General features: G+C 39.0%; 1 protein-coding gene across 3 annotated transcripts in view; it reads left to right on the top strand.

The window, feature by feature from the left end:
• The window catches only part of KIAA0825 (KIAA0825 ortholog), a 367,814-nt gene that overhangs the window by 184,885 nt on the left and 164,071 nt on the right, over positions 1–18,858 (top strand). The gene's annotated exons all lie outside the window — the stretch shown is intronic.

An 18,858-nucleotide genomic window follows, 5' to 3' on the forward strand; every position in this document is an offset into this window, starting at 1 on the left:
TTTCTATATTTTAAAAAATATATATTAAGTATCATTTTTCCTGAAAGACAGTAATGACGATGACACAAGTACAATTGTCAAATCATCCTTCAGAAATCTGGGTGCCCAAAAGAAAATATCTTGAGAGAGAAAAAGAGAGACCAGTATTTCCCAGATGATTGTTACTATTGTTGTTTTCTAAAGGCAATTTTATTGTCAATAACAGCTGTAGCTTAGATGTGTGGTCACAGTGGTATTCCTAATATTTTACCCCTGAAAGAAGTTCACCACCCACCCATCATGGACAAAGCTGAACAATCCAGAACAAACCCCATCAAGGGCAGAGCCTTCTCCCATCGAGCTTACACCTTGGCAGGCAGTAGTCCAGAATGCACGCTGTTCGTGCACTAGCCCCCAGAGGTGTTCCTGTCCTGTCCCAAAGTTGCTTAGAGAGTTGGAGGTTGGAATGGTGGAAGAGAGGCCAGGTCTTGTGTTGAACCAATGGTTACATGATGTTTATTCAATGTTAAATGTCTATCTGGAAACAAACTAGTAAAGGTAAGTCATTTGTTCCTGCTATTTGGAAAGTTTGGGGTTTATATATGTTAACTGCATTATATTTTGCTAAGTTTCTTCAGTGAATTGAGGCTTCCAATCCACTTAATGGTATTCTATTGGCAGTACATCCTTCCAAACTTACTGCATTTGCTCTGAATAACATTCACTTTTATGTGAATTTGTGTTTGCACCAAAGTTGCATATTGTTATTTTTGTTTAACAAATTTAGATATATTTAAATTAGGTCAATAGCTATTAAAATTTTTTTCCTTGAAATATTACTGCAGGAGTGAGTGGAAGAAAAGAACTCCAAAAAATTTAGCCAGAAGTAACAGGTCAAAAACAGTTCTCTTGGGAAAGGATCATGGATTTTTAATAGAAACAGCTAGAATCTCATCTTAATAAGAGTCTTAGATTTTTAAAGAATGGCATGCAAAGTATTCTGATCCAAACTACCACACACCACAACTACAATGAATATAATTGATCTACTTTGGAAGGATGAAAGACACCTGAGAGTCTTTAATCTCTTAGCACTTTCCCATTTATTTTCAGAACATTAGTTATAAGACTTGATTAATATAGAAATGGTAAGAAAATTGTTTCCGGTGTTTTCTCTAAGAGACTCTCTTATTTGAACTTATCTAAAAATGATTTTTTAAAAAATATTGCATTGAACTTTTGACAACATGGTTATCTGAAAATAGTTATTTGAAAGTGAAACTGCAGAAATTTGTACTTTTAGAATGTAAGTTATATGTGCCATCTTACATCCTCTGCTCACTATCAGGCCTCATCTCAAAACATTCCCCTCCAGTTCATGAGTTTGAATTTCATTGCCTTCTTCCTGGTCAATGGATTCCCTAAGGTCTTTCCCATTTTTGCCGTCTTTATAATTGCAGTTCCCTCAGCTCTTCACATGGCCAGTGCTGGCTTGTCCATGTGGGGCACGTTTCCTCCTCAGAGAGGCCTTCCCTTAATCCTAACCCCCAGGGTAGAGTACAAACTCCATAAGAATAGCGCAGAGCCCATCTTATTGTGTGTCTTCAGTACCTATAACATCCCTTGGGCATATAATAGTCTCTGAGTAACATTTGTTGAATTAATTAACAAACAAACGAAGAATAAGAATGCAGAGAACAAGTCAGCTCCTGACAGATGAGCTCAGAGTTTGCTTTCTCTAAATGTGATGTTTGATCAATAGTTATGTAGGTACCAGTTGTATACCCTGGAATAATCTCAAGTAAAACATTATCTGCATGCATATTCATTCTCTTCATTTCCCACATTTGGTTGAAAATCAGGTTAATTAAGCTCTACATGGTTAAAATGCCTATTATTATTATGTAAAGTTTGGCTCAGATTCAAAGCACAAAACACTGGTCTTTATTTTTAATTAATTGACCCAATTCAAGCCATAACCTCTTCAGCAACAGTCTGTTCTTTACTCCTTGGTTCAGTTCTTTGGCATTTGAGTGATATAGGGTTAGTATTTGTTAAATGAAACTAAAAATGCAAGTTGAACATTTTAAGGTGGAGTTAGCTGACAAAAGTATTCAAGCAAGCCTTTGTAAATTTGTGACTTATTTTTTTCAAGACATTTGAGGAAATATGCAGTTGCTGAGACCTCAGGAAAAAAGATACATATTAATGATATATGTTTTTCAACTTAGAAAGTTTGCCATTGTTAAAAAAAAAAAAAAAGGCTTCTTAGAGGTTCAGAAAATCAACATATACATCAGCTCCACACCTTTACTTTTAATGCTACATAAGATTGTGCTTTGATCTTTGAAATTACAAAGGAACTTTTCCCAGTTTCTTACTATTAGTTTCTTGCTTGCTTTCTCGCCCTGTTTCAAATCAGCCTTGTGAATGAGCCTGCACCAAGAGGAACCTCTATCTTCCTTCACTCGGGCAAATCTCCAGATTGCCATTTCCATATTGTTTTCTTTGTCACTGGAACAAATTTATGTTGTCCCTTTTCTTTTTACCTTATTTATTCCAGACTAATTCCCAAGAATTGTGGTGTTGAAAATAATCTGTGAATACAATGGAATGCTATGCTTTTTAACCATCTAAATATACTGCATATGAGCTTGGCTTCGAGTTGAGCAAACATAATTAAACATGATGGCAGGAACAGCAGAAGGGGTGGTGGTGGCAGATTCCTGGCCATCACTTTGGGGCCTTTCCAGGGGACAATAACCATAAGTCTGAGAGGAAACAGAGGTTAGAAAACATGTTTTAAAAGAGTCATTGATCTGTAGAGTTGATTGTTTGCTTTTAATAGTAGTAATTGTTAAGGTACCTTTATGCTCTATCGGGTTGTAATGTGTGTGCCCTGTGGTGTGTAGAGAGTAGAAAAGACTGCCTCTGGCCTGTCACTGCCCGCACAGCACTCTCCAACGACCGTTCTCAGGCAGTGCTGCCATTAGCACTGTGTTGCTCACAGCCGTGAATTCCTGATGTAGCAGAGGCTGCCAGTTCTGCAGAGACGGGTTTCAGAAAAAGGGGAAGCTGATTTTATGAATACACACCTCAGGACCATTACATATGTCATGACATTCATGCTTTAGCTCCTTAGGAAATCCTTTTCTTCCCACCTCCACCAAAAGGCCTCAGACTAGTGCCTCTCCTCACGTCACCATCTTCTCAAGCAGGAGCAGGCTTCCCTCCAGTCCTGCAGCCCTAGTGCAGTGTGTGTTCTGCAGAGATCATCGAAGACTTATTTCAGATGTATACATTTAACACTCTGATCCTCGGGATTCCCTCAGGTTAGGGTGCTAGTACATGAACGAGACAAACACATGCATGTGTATTGGTTTCTGTTTGACGACTTGTCTATGTTGTCCTTTACGGTGCATAAAATACTTTCACTCAAATCCCCTTTGACGCTCAGTTCAGCTATGTAAAAGAGACAGATACCACAGGTTGCAAAACATTAAATGACATGCCCAAGGTCACTGATCTCAGATGACATCTGGAACTCAAAATGAAGTCTCCTTACCATGTCTGGGCTGGCACTATATTTCTAGTCAAGGCTCCCCCCCTACTTTATTTAGATATAATTGACATGTTCCATAAAAGTTTGTGTTGATTTGATGCACAGATATTGTGAAATGATTACCATCATCTTGCTAACACCACCAGCACTTCACATAATTGCCATTTATTTTTTGTATTGAGAACATTTAAGATCTAGTCTCTTAGCAACTTTCAAATACAGATGATCCCCAGCACACATTGATTTAATTTAGATTTTTCAACTTTATGAGGTGGTGCAAAAGTGATATGCGTCAGTAGAAATCATACTTCAGATTTTGAATTTTGATCTTTTCCTGGGCTGGCGATATATGATATAACATTCCCTCATGATGCCTGAAGCAGCAGTGAGCTGTAACTCCCATCAGGCATACGACCAGGAGGGCAAACAACCGATACTCACAGTGTGTTCAGTGTGTCGGCTGATTTTGCCCAACTATAGGCTAATGTAAGTGTTCTGAGTACATTTTAGGTGGGCTAGGTTAAGCTATGATGTTCAGTAGGTTTTTCACTTGCAATGGGTTTATCAGGATGTAACCCCATCATAAGTTGAGTAATGTCTCTATTTCACACAGCCTTATTAGCTATAATCACCATGCTGTACATTAGATCTTCATCTTAGAACTGGAAATTTATACTTCTTTATTAGCTGTATATTCACTATAAAAATACTGATCATGAGGACGGCAAAGGGAGAGAGCACTTGCCATGGCTGGCTTGTTTTAATGAATTACATGCACATGTTTAACTGTGAAACCTTAAAATAACCTTGTAAAACTAGGGCCACGTTACCATCTTTTTTTCTGGTGAGGCAGGGAGCTCTAGGAGCTGCTGCTCAGCTTCGGGCTCGCATCCACCTTCTTAACCACGTCTCTCTTCTGCTTCTCCAGAGCTTTGCTTACTGTATTCACTCAACAAATATTTTGGAGCATTTACTTTGTGAAAGGCTTTTATTTCGAATAAAGTAACAATTTGCTGGAGAATGTCACATAACTCAAAGGGTCCTTGAGTGCTGCTTCACAAAATCCTAATTCATTTTTAATTTTTACTTTGGTTGTCACAACATTTGTCTCCTCTCTACCTCCCTGTATCTTCCTCAGGAACTGGCTTCCCACCACCACTCTATCAGGACAATAAAGCCATCTAATGCAGGGTGGGGCAAAAGTAGGACTACAGTTGTGAGTGCGAGAAACAGAGTTTATCCTTGTATTATTACTTATTAACTATGGTATTATTTTCATATGAACAACTGTCAACCTACTTTTGTCCCACCCTGTACAAATCTCCCAACTTTCCTTCCCAAACCTCAGTTTTGTTTCTATCATCTCCAGTCCTTTGTTTCTTGTATCTAAGTTTGAAGAAAGAGAGCTTTCTTCTAGTTGAAATTTGAGAGGTAAGTTGACTTTTTGGATTGTGGAGGGCCTGAGGGCTAAGATGTTTGGACTTTACTAGAATTGAGGGAAACACCAAAGCCTTTGTACATAGGAGTGACAAGAACAGAGAGCTTCTTTAAGATATTAATAACAGCTGGGGTAGAGAGACAGCATAACTAAAAAGAGGGAAGGCTGGGTTAGGGACTATAGCTAGAGACGGAGGAAGGGAAACCACATATCATATATAAAAGATGTTCCCAAGGAAGCTTGGCGGCTCAGCTAAATCTATCCCTAATTTGTAGAAGCGTTAGGTGTGATTCTTTCTCTTTGAAGACAGTGGCCCAGGTATTCTTCAGGTGGAAGGAGTGCCATCCTTACCATTTCTTCAAAGTGCAGGAGTTGGTTCACATTCTCCAAGCCGGTGCTAAGATGGAATTAGAGTTACAAGAGGTTTTTTGTTTGCTTGCTTGCTTGTTTGTTTCGGGGGCGGGGGGGGGGGGGGAGAGATAAATGATAAAGAGTAGGAAGGGATAATAGGCCCAAAACAAACAAACAACAGCACCCCTCAGACCGAGTTACAGATCTGTACTGTGAAAGGGGGTGGGGTTGGGTAGGAAGAGTCTCAGATAGCAGGGTCGTTCTAAGAAAGTTTTGACAAGGCCAGTGGGACGCCTTGAGCTAACGTCACACGCTGGAGGAGTCTCATGTCCTGCAGGACTGGGCTGGCGCTAGCACCTCCACCGTACCCAGACACTGACCGTGACCAGCTTGGGAGAAGCATGGCCTGAGCGTAAATGTGATGGGAAAAGCAGAGGAATAACAGCTGGGGCCATTAGTCACCATGCTCTCTGCAGCAGATGTGCATGGTGCATTTCCATGGCTACCCTGGTGGGGATAGAGTGATTCTTAGATATGGAGAGATTTTATGTGCATGTGTTATATAAGTTAACAGGAATGTGATTTAAGTAAAGGTCTCTATTACTTCAGTGAGGTAGAAATCAGACAACCTAAATAAATATTTTAAATGCTATTGACAGAAATGCAAAATTGGCAACATTTTGATGAAAGGAAGGTATATCAATTTTCTCAATAGCAGCCACCGGAGAATTATTGGCTTGTCAAGTTAAACCAAAATTCACTTTGTAATGAATTTTCTTCTGACTAATTATGCATTCATGTACTGGCACTTTGGGGTTCTTGCAATGGATCAAAAGCTATTAAAAAGTTGCTCACATGGAGTACATTCCTTTTTCAGTAACTATTCTTTAATTCTTCCTCCTGTCAAACCTTGTTCAGACCCCAAAGCATCTGAGATGTCTTTCTACAAAAGTTCTAGCAGGGGTTCCATCAAGAGTAGCTGTCATAAGCCCATTGATTCAGTTTGAAGATGAAAAAGCCATTGACTGCTTTCAGGCTAATAGGTCATCATGGTGTATCTCAATTTGTTTATGTTCCCATATCAGCATACAAGTAAAGAGAGGAAATCATCTCTTTGGAGATATTTTTATTATGACAAAATTATAAAAAGTTAAAATGTCTATTAAATATAACAAATCTGAATAACTAATAATATTGTTCACTTTATATATTAATATTTATAACATTTTTATTATTTATCACAGTACTTCTGGTGTCCTATATACGAAATTAGTCTGAATACCTATAGTATTTTCTTATACTGTAAATGAAACTCTCACCTTTATGTTCATTGAGTATAAAGTTCTAAATTTGATAATCATATGAAATCTGGAGGGAAATTTTTAAAATCAAGATGTTTTTGTATTCAGATTATCTGTATGAATTTAATTTTGAAATTTATTTTGTAATAATACACATGTATTATTTCAAATGGTACAGGAAGATAACTATATATATATAAAAAAGTCAGTGACCGTAACGACCATAAAGACCGGTCCCTATGACACTCACTGTAGCCAGCGAACTGACCCCATCAGGGGGTGGAGCTGGCCAGCCAACCTCATGGCCCCTCCCCCCTGCTGGCCTGCTCCTGATCGGACCCTCCCACCCCAATCAAGAGTGGGGCAGCCAGCCAAATGCCCCCTGCCTTCCCTTGGCCAGCCCCGCCCCCAACCAGCCTGCCCCACCATGATAGGCCCACAGCCCCTCCCCCTGGCTGGCCCTCCCCTGATTGCACCCCCAACCCCAATAGGGGGTGGGGCTGGGCAGCCAACCTCCTGCAGCCCCTCCCCCTGGTTGGCCATGCCCCCAGGGGGCCCCCACCACCCCTGATTGGCCCACAGCTCCTCCCCCAGGACGGCCCTGCCCCTGATTGCCCCCCCACCCCAAAAGGGAGTGGGGCCAGCCAACCAATCTCCAGCCCCTCCCCCCACCCGGCCCTACCCCAGATCAGCCTCCCCACCCTGATCAGGGGCAGGGTTGGCAGGCCAACCACCCATGTCCCCTCCCCCAGGCCACTGGCCCCCAATTGGCCCCCCAACCCCAATTGGGGGCGGGGCCCACTGGACAATCACCTGTGGCCCCTTCCCCCAGCAATCAGGGCGGGCGGACTGGCCAACCTCCCGCCATCTCCTCCTCCCAACAGGCCCAGCCCCTATCTGCCCCAATTGGGGCTGGGCCGGCTGGACCCCACCAGTGCACGAATTCATGCACTGGGCCCCTAGTAAAATATAAAAGTTCTGCTCTTCAGCTCCCAAGTCACATAAATCCCACTCTAGTTCTAACCATTTGAACCATTTCTGTTTTTATTTATTTTGGTTGAAAAATATAAGGGATATGCTATACCATTAATGTTTAAAAATTTATCAACCTAGCCCTAGCCAGTGTGGCTCAGTTGGTTGGAGTGTCATTCCTTACACAGAAAGGTTGTGGGTCCTATTCCTGGTCAGGACACATACCTAGGTTGTGAGTTCGATACCTCATCGGGGCACATGCGTAAAGGCAACCAATTAATGTTTCTCACAGGGATGTTTCTTTCTCCCCCTTTCCTTCCCCTTTCTCTAAAATCAATAAGCATGTCCTCAGGTGAGGATTAAAAAAAGTTATCAACTTAATATTATTGATTCCTTGCAATGAAAAATACAGAATTTTACTGATGCTACCTCCTACTCTCCTTCAAGCTCTGCTATCAAAATTTTAATTTCATTTCACTTCTTCTATTGGCCACATTTATGTGATATATTATAACCCCTATTTTAATCAATTTGGGTTTTTAAATATTTCATTAAGTTTATATAAAGTCAAATTCACTCTTCTTGGTGTACAGTTCTGAGTTATGACAAATGCATCATGTTGTTTGACAATCCTCACAATCAAACTCACTCCAAAAGATCTCTGTGCCGACCCTTGGGGTCGGCCTAACTGTATAAAGAAACTGTGTCTTCCCGTGTTGTGCGATGCCTGTGAGAAATCGGATGCCGGGCTGATTCTTCTTCCCCTTTTCATCTCCCTGGATGCTTTTTAAAAGTAACTTTTTCCCCCTGGTCATTCTGAAATGAGGTTATGTCTGTGTGTGAGTCTTTGGTTTCTCTTGGTACTGAGTAGAGCTCTTCAATATTGTGATTTTCTTCAGATTTGGAGATTTTTTCCCCCTTATAATATTGATTATTCTCTTTGCCCCCATTCCCAGTTACATTTATATAGTTTCTGGAATTCCCATTAAAGACAGATGTTCTGATTTATTGTTTCCTCAGATATTGCAAAGGTTTCCTTTGCCTTGGTCCTCCATTCTCACACTCTCTATATCCTTCCCACCTCTTTTTCTGCAGCCAATTCACTCACTTCAACAGCTTTAAGGGATTATTCCAGGGATAAAAATCAAATGCCGTTAAGGGCTGGACAAGTAAAAGTAAATATGTGACCACAAAGTATAATACAAAAGGGAAAAGTGAGTACATTCTTAGGTAAAAACATCCAACTTCTATCTTTAAAAATGCTATGTTAGCAAGATAATGCATGTCTTCAGAATGGATTAGGCTCATCAATATGAACCTCTAAATCTATGCCCAAGTCATCCGTAGCTCTAGTTCTAATTGTTGAATAAGGTTCCAGATCACATACACTTGGATTTTTCACTGTAATAATATTTTAATGTAATAACTCTCATTTTATATAGAAGCTCTAACATCATAATTATCTTCATTAGAAACTGCCTCCTCCCCTTTAGAGTTGTGAGATTTCAATTTATGACACTAACATTTTTCTAGCTTCAGCCTAGAAACTTTGAATCACTTTGCAGAGTTTACATTTTTGGTCATTTATATCCTGTTACAGACCAAATACCCTCTTAACATTCCTCCCAGCCATTACTTTTTATCTCCTAATGTCCACTCTCGAAATCCAGTGTCCTCATCCACTGATGCCTAGACATCCTGCTTATCCTTAACTTTTAATCATTTATCTCTGCTGGATTAAGGGGTTTTTAGTTTTTAAATGTTCCACTATTATGAAAACAAATAGAAATTAACACTAACATTTTAAAATACAGAAATGGTATGTTTACAATTGAATCCCACCATCCTGTTCCAGCTCTTCATTTCTCTTCCTACTCTTCACATATACACAGCACACACCTCCTTTTGCACAGCCACGATGAGGGGGTATCAATACCTACAATTGTGAACTCTACATTTCTTACAAAACTAGGTTTGCCATTCATCCGGGGGAAGGCATAATTTTTATTCTCAGTGACAGCATTATGCCAAATTAATGCAGCACAATTTAGCTAGCCTTTCCTCTATTACTTCCAGATTTTTCTTTGTTTTGTTTTTTCATATCACACTCCATGAATGTGTAGATTACTTCCTGATGCTGATAGAATAAAGGTGGAACACAAAAAGACACAGGCAGACTTGTTTTACAAATTACCAAATAGTCCAAGGAGTAAAAGCTAGAGTGAAATATATACATATATATATATATATATATATATATATATATATATATATATATATATATATATATATATATATATATATATATTGCCATTCTTCTGCTTCAAAACTGCAATGTGGCTCCATTGCCTGTAGGACTAAATCCAAACTCACCTCCAATTTCAAGGCCTCCTTCTTCTTCTCCCATTCACCAAAAGCCTCCTTTAACACAGGTCCATTTGCCCATTCTGGACCATAATAACCCATGTTTTAAAATCTTTCTCCACCAGTTTACCTAAGCCTCCTTTTTCTTAGCTATATAAGAGATCATAGCAGCATCTTTCTTTTTGTGAGTGGACAGGTCAAAAAAGGTTAACTCCCAGCAAATATTCAGCATAAGGTCTGGAACATAGAGAATGCTCTATAAATATTATACAGATGCTTTTGCCTATTATTTAGTCCTCTCTTTTAGAATAGTTATAATGGTAAACATGAGGCCAGGGACAAAATAGGAAGACACAGCTCAAGCATCCTGATAATTGAAAAATGGGCAAGGGAGGACAAAGGAAAAAAAGCAGAAATGAGAAAAAAAGACATCTAGGGCACTCTTTATCAGTTGCTGGCTGTGTGTGATGAATGGATGCAAGGTGGAAGTTGAATTTAGAAATGATGTCTGCTATTCCTAAGCCCAAGGCAGGGAAGGTGTGGTCACAAGGGTCAACATTTGACACTTAATCAATAAACATAGAAGTCTGTTGTGTAGCCGAAACCGGTTTGGCTCAGTGGATAGAGCGTCGGCCTGCGGACTGAAAGGTCCCAGGTTCGATTCCGGTCAAGGGAATGTACCTAGGTTGCAGGCATATCCCCAGTAGGAGATGTGCAGGAGGCAGCTGAACGATGTTTCTCTCTCATCGATGCTTCTAACTCTCTATCTCTCTCCCTTCCTCTCTGTAAAAAATCAATAAAATATATTTAAAAAAAAAAAAAGTCCGTTGTGCACCAAGTCCTGTGTTCAGTTCTGGATTTTGAGTTACTCAGAAATTAGGATCTAGACATGGATATCTGAGTAGATGGTGCCAGCATTCATGATGGAACTTGATCATCCCTCAGACTGTCATCCCCCAAGTTGGCCTTCCAAGACTGTTCAGGTTCACCATCAGGGTCCTCTCCAGTCCGTTAGCTCTCAAAAAGCCCACCTTGTCCAAGTTCTCAGGGCGTTTATAGACAGTTACACATGTTCATGTTCAGCATGTGTTATCTTGTGATGCTCACTAATGTTTTTTGGTTGTCTCCTCAGATAGACTCTCAGCACAAGGAGAGCACGCATCTCGGGCTCTTCTTGCTTGACACTTAACACACAGAAAACAGTGGTGAAAGCATAGGGCTGTACAGGTCATGCTTTTTGCCTCCCAGTCTAAATTTACTGTTTCAGAAGGATTTTCATTTGCTTTTAGACCTTTTTGAGGTATAGAAGGGATCACTAAGACAAAGAGGCTTTGTTAATTCATTTACTAAAAACTTTATTAAACTATTTTAAATTATATCAAATGCTCATTAGAATTTAAACAATACAAACGTTGTGTAAAGTAAAAGTTACTAATCTCTTTCTCTGCCTCACCGTGTATCTTATGTTTCCACCCACCTGAGGTCACAAAGCTGACCTTTTCTTTTCTCATTTAAACCTTCAAATGAAGTCATCATTCTGAATAGAATTTTTAAATAAAAAATTATCAGGATAAATGTTGTGATTTAAAAAAAAACACAGATAAAAATAGAATATTCAAGTAAGTTTTCTACAAAATAAAAAATTATCTAAAGTTACAAAGAGATACAGGATCTAGCTAGCCATTGACCTGGAAGCTGGTGGATCTCTTATTGTCAAATAATTGATATTCCAGGTTAATGAATTAAAACCTATTAATAGAGCCCTAGGATAAAAGAATTGGTCTGTCTTCAGAAAGGAGTCAGTAACCTGATTACGATTTTGTTGTTTACCTGTCTCATTTGCCCAGAAGGCTCTTTTCCTCAGGATTATGTCTTTGCTGTATGTGTTCATCTAACACAGCCCAAAGCCAGTCATAAACATCTACTTATCCATTTCAGCAAATCAGATCTGTAAAGAAAGATAGTTAGGACTGCCTGGAAAAAGAAATCTTTGTGTAAAGGACAGTCCAGACTCTTGTTATTTTATTATATAGGGAACACATTTGCTAGCAGATGAAATAAAGTATTAAACCCACAAAATACAATGTTGCTTATAAGAATACCTCCATCCCATTATTCAGTCCAGCAAGACTTTGAGTAAATAGGAGGCTCTGTGACTGTTTGTTAATTCATCCATCCATCAAACATTCACTAGGCACAGCAGATAAAGAAATGAGCCAGACACAGCCCCTGCTGTCAAGAATACAGAATCTGGTAGAGGAGACAGACTAAAAAATCAGTGGTTATAGCTATCCTAGAGGGTCATGCTAGTTACCATAGAAGTTCAGTAGGAGATCACAGAGGAGGGAGAGCTAATGCAGGGACAGTCAGGGAACATACCCAGGAGATGGGGATACTTCAGCTGTGTGTTGGTTGAACATGACTCAGCCAGGTAGCCAAGGTGAGAGGTGGTCTAGACAGGGTTTGACACAACGTAAGAGAGATAGTACGTTGTATCCAGGTAATTTTGGCTAGAGTAATGATCTCTTCCGTTGCATCTTTCACTTTGAAATCAGTCCTATCTGCAGCATAGAGACCCAGTGAATGAATGTTAGGCTGCTTAGGACAAAGTCGAATGCTGAACTGAGTGAGGGGTGGTGGGAGGAGAAGGGGACAACTGTCCGATGTAGGCCTGTAAGTGGAAAATGTTGAAAGAGCTACAGATTCTTCCTTTTGAATCCTGGGCCTCATCTGAGCCTGAAGGTTTTCAGGCATGTGTGAGCAATTGCGGGGCTGTGAAATTCATAGACCAAATGGCCTTGTAGTCTGTCGCTAAAATTCTATTTGCCTTCTATGGCTCAGATGGGATGTACCTTTATGAAAGCACTCTTGGTGCATGATTGATGGCTCTTCAGACAAGATGTGCTAGTTTAATACCAGTCTTGATCAGGAATGAGAGTGCACCTGATTTGTCCTGCTCTTCACCTCTCAGTGTGCTTGTTCTGGAGCTGTGTGGTTTGTTCTTTACTTTCTCTCTCAATGTTGTTACCTACAGAGGTGGGAATAGCCACAGGTGGTAACAGCACCTCCACGTCAGTGAGTTCATATTTGTTGCTCTGAACTGGCTGGTCTGAGATGGCCCCAAACTAAACTTATAGGCCCCCGGGGTCTCTGGAGAAGACAGTGTGTGGACTGATAATCTTAAAGACTTGTTCATTTTTCCCATTTTTGCAAATAGTCTAACAGGAATTTTAGGACTGAATTTTTATTTCAGCAAAAGTACATACATTTCAGCTATAGATATTTGTTCCTAACAGCTCTGAGAATGTGGATTATATGTGTGATTTTAGTGCATTCGTTGGAAATAATGTTATTTTTCACAAAGTAGAAACATTCGTAATTTTGCTACAGGGAAGAATATTTGCGTCCTCTCACACATTTTATTTAATAATTTTACTTCTTTAAAAGCAAAACAGCACACAATTTGAAAATGAAATTTCCCCAAAGTGTTCAGTTTGCTAATATGTTTTTCATTTTCTTCATTATGCTATAGTGGAATGTTGCCATGCTTTGAAGTGTGCAACTTAGCTCCCTGGAGGCAGCAGATGGTGTGACTAGCTGTCTTTTGGTACAGGATTTAGCATGAGATTGCATCTAGGACTGGCTGAGACGGGGCCCTGCCCTCAAAGAGCATTGACTTTTGTCCTAATTAAATCATTTTAACATTTATATGAATTATTATTTTTAAATATGAAAAACCCTGCAAAGCTGGAAAGGTTTTGGTAGTTTTTTTAAAGCACCCCTTTTCTATGTTTATGTAAGGAAGTATTTTATCTAAAACAATTATATTTGCAAGTGTGTTTTCACCGTATGTATGCCTCATTGCTAAAGGACCAGCTGATCTCGTGGGTGGGATATGATTTTGTTGGCATTTCCACCCTAGTCTGTGATCCAGTCTTCAGCTTTGAAAGTCTGGCAATTTGATTTCATATAGGAATATTGAGTCACAATAACCAAACTCACAACAAACTTTTGCAAAATCAGAGTTTTATTTTATCAACTTATTGTGAAAAATACAACTTCAAGCAGATTGGTCATTCTCTCTCATGAGGTGAATTGACATCATAGGTTAGGTTATGGCAACAAAGTAGGAGTAGACCCTTCCTTATTAGGACCTGATTCACATGTTGCCAGTCATGGTGTCCTTGCTTCTGAACTGTGTTAATTTTTTATTCTTTCTGTGAATTTTTAGTCCTCTGCTGACTAGCCTCTTATATCATCTCTTTAAATAGAACAGTGCAGGAGAGAAAAATCTTTCCCTCTACCCCCCCTAGATCAGAAAACTGGGTCTATGAAAACTATGGACAACAGGCAGATAGATGGACAGGAGAAAAAGTAATACTTTTTAAAATATATATTTGTATTGATTTCAGAGAGGAATGGAGAGGGAGAGAGAAATAGAAACAATGATGAGAGAGAATCATTGATCGGCTGCCTCCTGCATACCCCACACTGGGGATTGAGCCCACAACCCAGGCTTATGCTCTGACCGGGAATCGAACCATGACCTCCTGGTTCACAGGTCAACGCTCAACCACTGAGCTACACCAGCCAGGCAGTAATACTTCTAATATACATGTACAGGGCCATTACAGGGGAAAAAAATTAAATATCTCACAAAATAATAAGATTTGAAAACTTACATACCACCTTAATGAGGCAAGGGGAGAAGGGATGTAGTAGGCCTCTTAGGGGAGAGTAAATGATTTTTAGGAAAGATGAATGGGTCCTTAGAAGAATAACGGGAGGTGTGATGGTTTGTGACAAAGTTTGGACTGGTGTGGACATCTAGTCTTCTCTCCTGTGATGACTCAGCTTCCCTGGTTGATGAAACTCTCAGGGAGGGGATTTATGTAACCACTGAGTTGTTTTTGGAGCATCTATCTTCAGGCAGATAAAGGGAGTTCAAAGAAAACCTCTCTCTGCATTTGCTGTTTTTCAAGTGCCTTCAGAACTAATTAATCAATATACCAAAGCAGTGGCATGTCCTGAATTCCTTCCACAGCTAATAAGCACTAACTTGAAAATGTAAAATAATTTTATCTTGAGGGCAAACTCCAGGAGAGGAGTGTTTTTCCAGTAGTGCTGTGATCTATTAGCAATGTCTGCCACAGACATAAGAAAAAAAATGGTGATGCATAATTAAGTGACTCACATTTGCTCATCCTGGCTCAAAGCCTACCTTAGTATATAGAATCAAATCACACTCTGATTCACATTTAGGGACAGCATTCTGCATTCTTGGAAATTATTTAAGAACATGCTTTTAAAGCTGGAAGAAATCTTAATTTTCTCATTTTATAGTTGAGACAACATTTGTCTTAAGGGACTTACTGAAGTTACAGAGCTAGCAACTGAGCAATGATTTAAACCTAGCATTTCTAACTCCGAGTGGTCTAGCTTATTTTCTTATAAACCACAGTAAAGATCTAAGAATCCCGAAGACTGACAATTTCATTTTCCAACTTAATTTGATAAATCGCTTTGCCCTGGTAGGATTAAGATTCTGATTATTTTAGGTCAGCAAAATAAAAATGAGGATAGCTAAATAGACCAGCTAGCTATGCCTGATCTGTGGTGCACATTAGAATTATTTGGGAAGAGAATTAAAAAACAAACAAACAAACAAAAAACTACCAATGCCCAGGCTTCCAACTGACCAATTAAATAAAAATCTCTGGGGTGGACGACAGTAGTTGGTACTTTAAAAAAAGTTTTCCATGTGATTTAATCCAGGATTGAAATAACCACTTTGTGAATGTTTAAAGTCATTGTTGCACAGAGAGTGGACTGGTGATTGCCAGAAGGGGATTGGGTGAAGAAGGTGAAGGGAGTGTGGACATGGACAACAGTGTGGTGATTATTGTGGAAAAGGGCATAGAGGGGATAAATGATGATAGAAACAATAAAGTAAAATAAAAATAGCCCTCACCAGTTTGGCTCAGTGGATAGAGCATCAGCCTGCAGACTCAAGGATCCCAGGTTTGATTCTGGTCAAGGGCATGTACCTTGGTTGTGGGCACATCCCCAGTAGGGAGTGTGCAGGAGGCAGCTGATCAATGTTTCTCTCTCATCGATCTTTCTAACTCTCTATCCCTCTCCCTTCCTCTCTGTAAAAAAATCAATAAAATATATTAAAATAAAAAAAATTTAAAAATAAATAAAAAATTAAAAAAAGAATAGTAGACTATTAAATACTTTTTATTCCTTAATTCTAAGAACAGGTATCAAATGAGAAATTGACAATATAGCATTTATTTTAATGATATGAACAATTATTTTCAGATTATTCCATGGCAAAATTAAGAAAAAAATTTATTTTTATGTCCTGGATAACATGTATAGAAATAGTATTCACTCCTTATTCAGTCAATTTCAGTCTTAGAAGACTTCATACATGGTGGTAGACATCTGAATAACTGCCCAGAAAGTCATGCAAGTATGCCCTTCCACAGCAGAGGACTGCTCACTGATCATGTAGAGTAGACAGTGACACAACAGTTTTGCTACTATACGGATCAGAAAATGAGCATTGATAGAATGGAAGCTTTTGGTTTTTACTGCTCATTTATTGATAGTACTGGGAGTGTCGTGAATCCCTCTGCCACTTAAAGGTAGCTAAACCTTGTACTGTATATGTAGCTACTGGAGGGGATGCTGGTCGAAGATCCAAGTAAAGAATAGCATATATTTACCTTTAAAATGAATTTTAGTATTTATTTAAGGACTGTTGATGTTTGAAAATTCATAGCGCTCCAAAACTGAAGCCATAGTGTGAAGCCCTGAAGAGGACAAGGTTTCTATCTTTCATGTTTCCTTAGTTTACCATTACTTTGCCCCATACTAGACTTCTTGCAGAAGGCCTCCAGTGTCCATTCTTCCTCCCTCCCTCTCCCTCTCTCCCTCCCTCCCACGCCCTTCTTCTCTAGTTCACAATTTATTATAAGAGGATAGGGAGGAAAATAAGTGTTTTTGTTTTAAAAGGCTTTTCAGTCTCCAGAATAGGACTGGGGACAGAGCAGCTGCAGTTCTGCCTTGCACTTAAAAAGTTGTAAGTACACCAGACATGCTTCATTCAAATGGACCATCTAAAGGTGAGGAACTTGAAATAAGGCTCAAACTTTCCTGGTTGGATTAATCATTTATAGATAATTAAAGCTTAATGGATGTCTCACCATGAACTAGAACTTTTCTAGATTTGAGACTGCGTACAGCAAATGAGCTGGCATTATAGAAACCCTCTTATAGCACAGAGAAGTCCAAATTATCACTCTAAAAGTCGACACTGAAATGTGTCACTGAGGAAAGCTTTTTTGTGTTGGTCTTTGGATTGGCAGGTTATGCCAAAACTACATTCATGTTACTTGAATACATCTTTTGTCCAGTTTTACATGCTTTTTTGACATGTCTAGAAAATGACATATTGAGGTTTTCATTAGCTTTAACCAGGTGTGGTTTTCTTATGGAAGACACCCCAGCAGGACTGCAGTTTAAAGCGAATAAACCAGTGAAGCTCAGAAAGGCCATTGCCCTCCTTCAGATGGTAGCAATGAGCTGAAAGACTCATTAATCAACCACAGAGTCACAGGTGTGATGGCTGGCCTACAAGCCGCCAACAGACTGTGAAAGTCACATCCTACAGGCTAAATTGTCAAACTAGACCCATCCATAAACATTTTAACATAGCAAAATCCCAACTCTTTTGTCGCTAAGACAAAATGAAATGTTCACTAGCCTCCACACCTTCTGTGAAATGTTGCTTATTTTATTTTACAAAATTCAAATTTCTTGAAAAAGAGTCAAATTTTGCATTATTTTATTTTATAAACATGTTTTAGTGTCTTTATTTTTCTTAATGCTTATTTACTACTCTTCTTGATTTGAAAAATTTGTTCTTGTGTTACATGAAAGGGTGGAGGATGGATTTGCCTGTGTCAAAGCTTTATCAGTCGTGAAAACCACTTTTTAGCATGTGTGTTAGCTTCAGTTGTACCATTCAGAAATGTTTTGTTCATAAGGAAAAGTCTATACATGTTTTAGTGAAAGGACTATGTAAACTACATTTTTTAACTAAAAGAAATTCTCTACTCCAAGTTAATTTGCTTTGATTTTTGTGTTCTCTTTCTTTTGATCTTCAAGGAATAATCTTTATTTTGTTTTAGTTTATTTTTTTTTAATGGCACATCACTAAAGATGTCAACTTAAACCTTAAATTTTAATGTGTGGTTTGGTCAGGAGACTTGCAAAAAAATGACAATAAGCTTTCAAATGAATATGTAGTTTATATTTGGGTTGGGAGTGAAATCCGGTAAAATATATGGGATCCCTTTGAGTAAGTTTGACATTCCCAGATCTATTTTGTAACTTCTATTTTTTATTTTTGTACAAAGGAAAATTAATACATAATATCAAATGATTCATAGTTTCCCCCTCACTATAATTTCATTTTATTCCCTTGAAACACGTTGAATTGCTCGTTGGTGCTCATTGAGCAGTGGAAGTGAATTAAGCATGGTGCAGTCATAAGTTGTGCAGGCTCTCTAGGACCTTGCCCCTCGAAGCTTGTCTGAGAACGGCAGCGTTAGAAATGCAGAATCTTGGGCCCCACTCAAGACCTACCAAAGGAAAATGTGCATTTGTATAAGATACTCAAGTGATCGTTGAAGTTTGAGATGCCTTAGGCTAAGGTGAGTTGGACAGTTCTTTTCTCTTATTAATTTTTTACCTGCCATTCAAATATCATCTGAATAAATACCCCTATAATGAGAGCTCTCATATTTTTTAAAAAATTCAAACTGTATTGATTTTCTAAATGTTTTAAGCAATATCAAACTCAATGAACACTAAGTTGA

This window comes from Myotis daubentonii, chromosome 4 (genome assembly GCF_963259705.1).
Source record: "Myotis daubentonii chromosome 4, mMyoDau2.1, whole genome shotgun sequence".
NCBI classification, from domain to species: Eukaryota; Metazoa; Chordata; class Mammalia; order Chiroptera; family Vespertilionidae; genus Myotis; species Myotis daubentonii.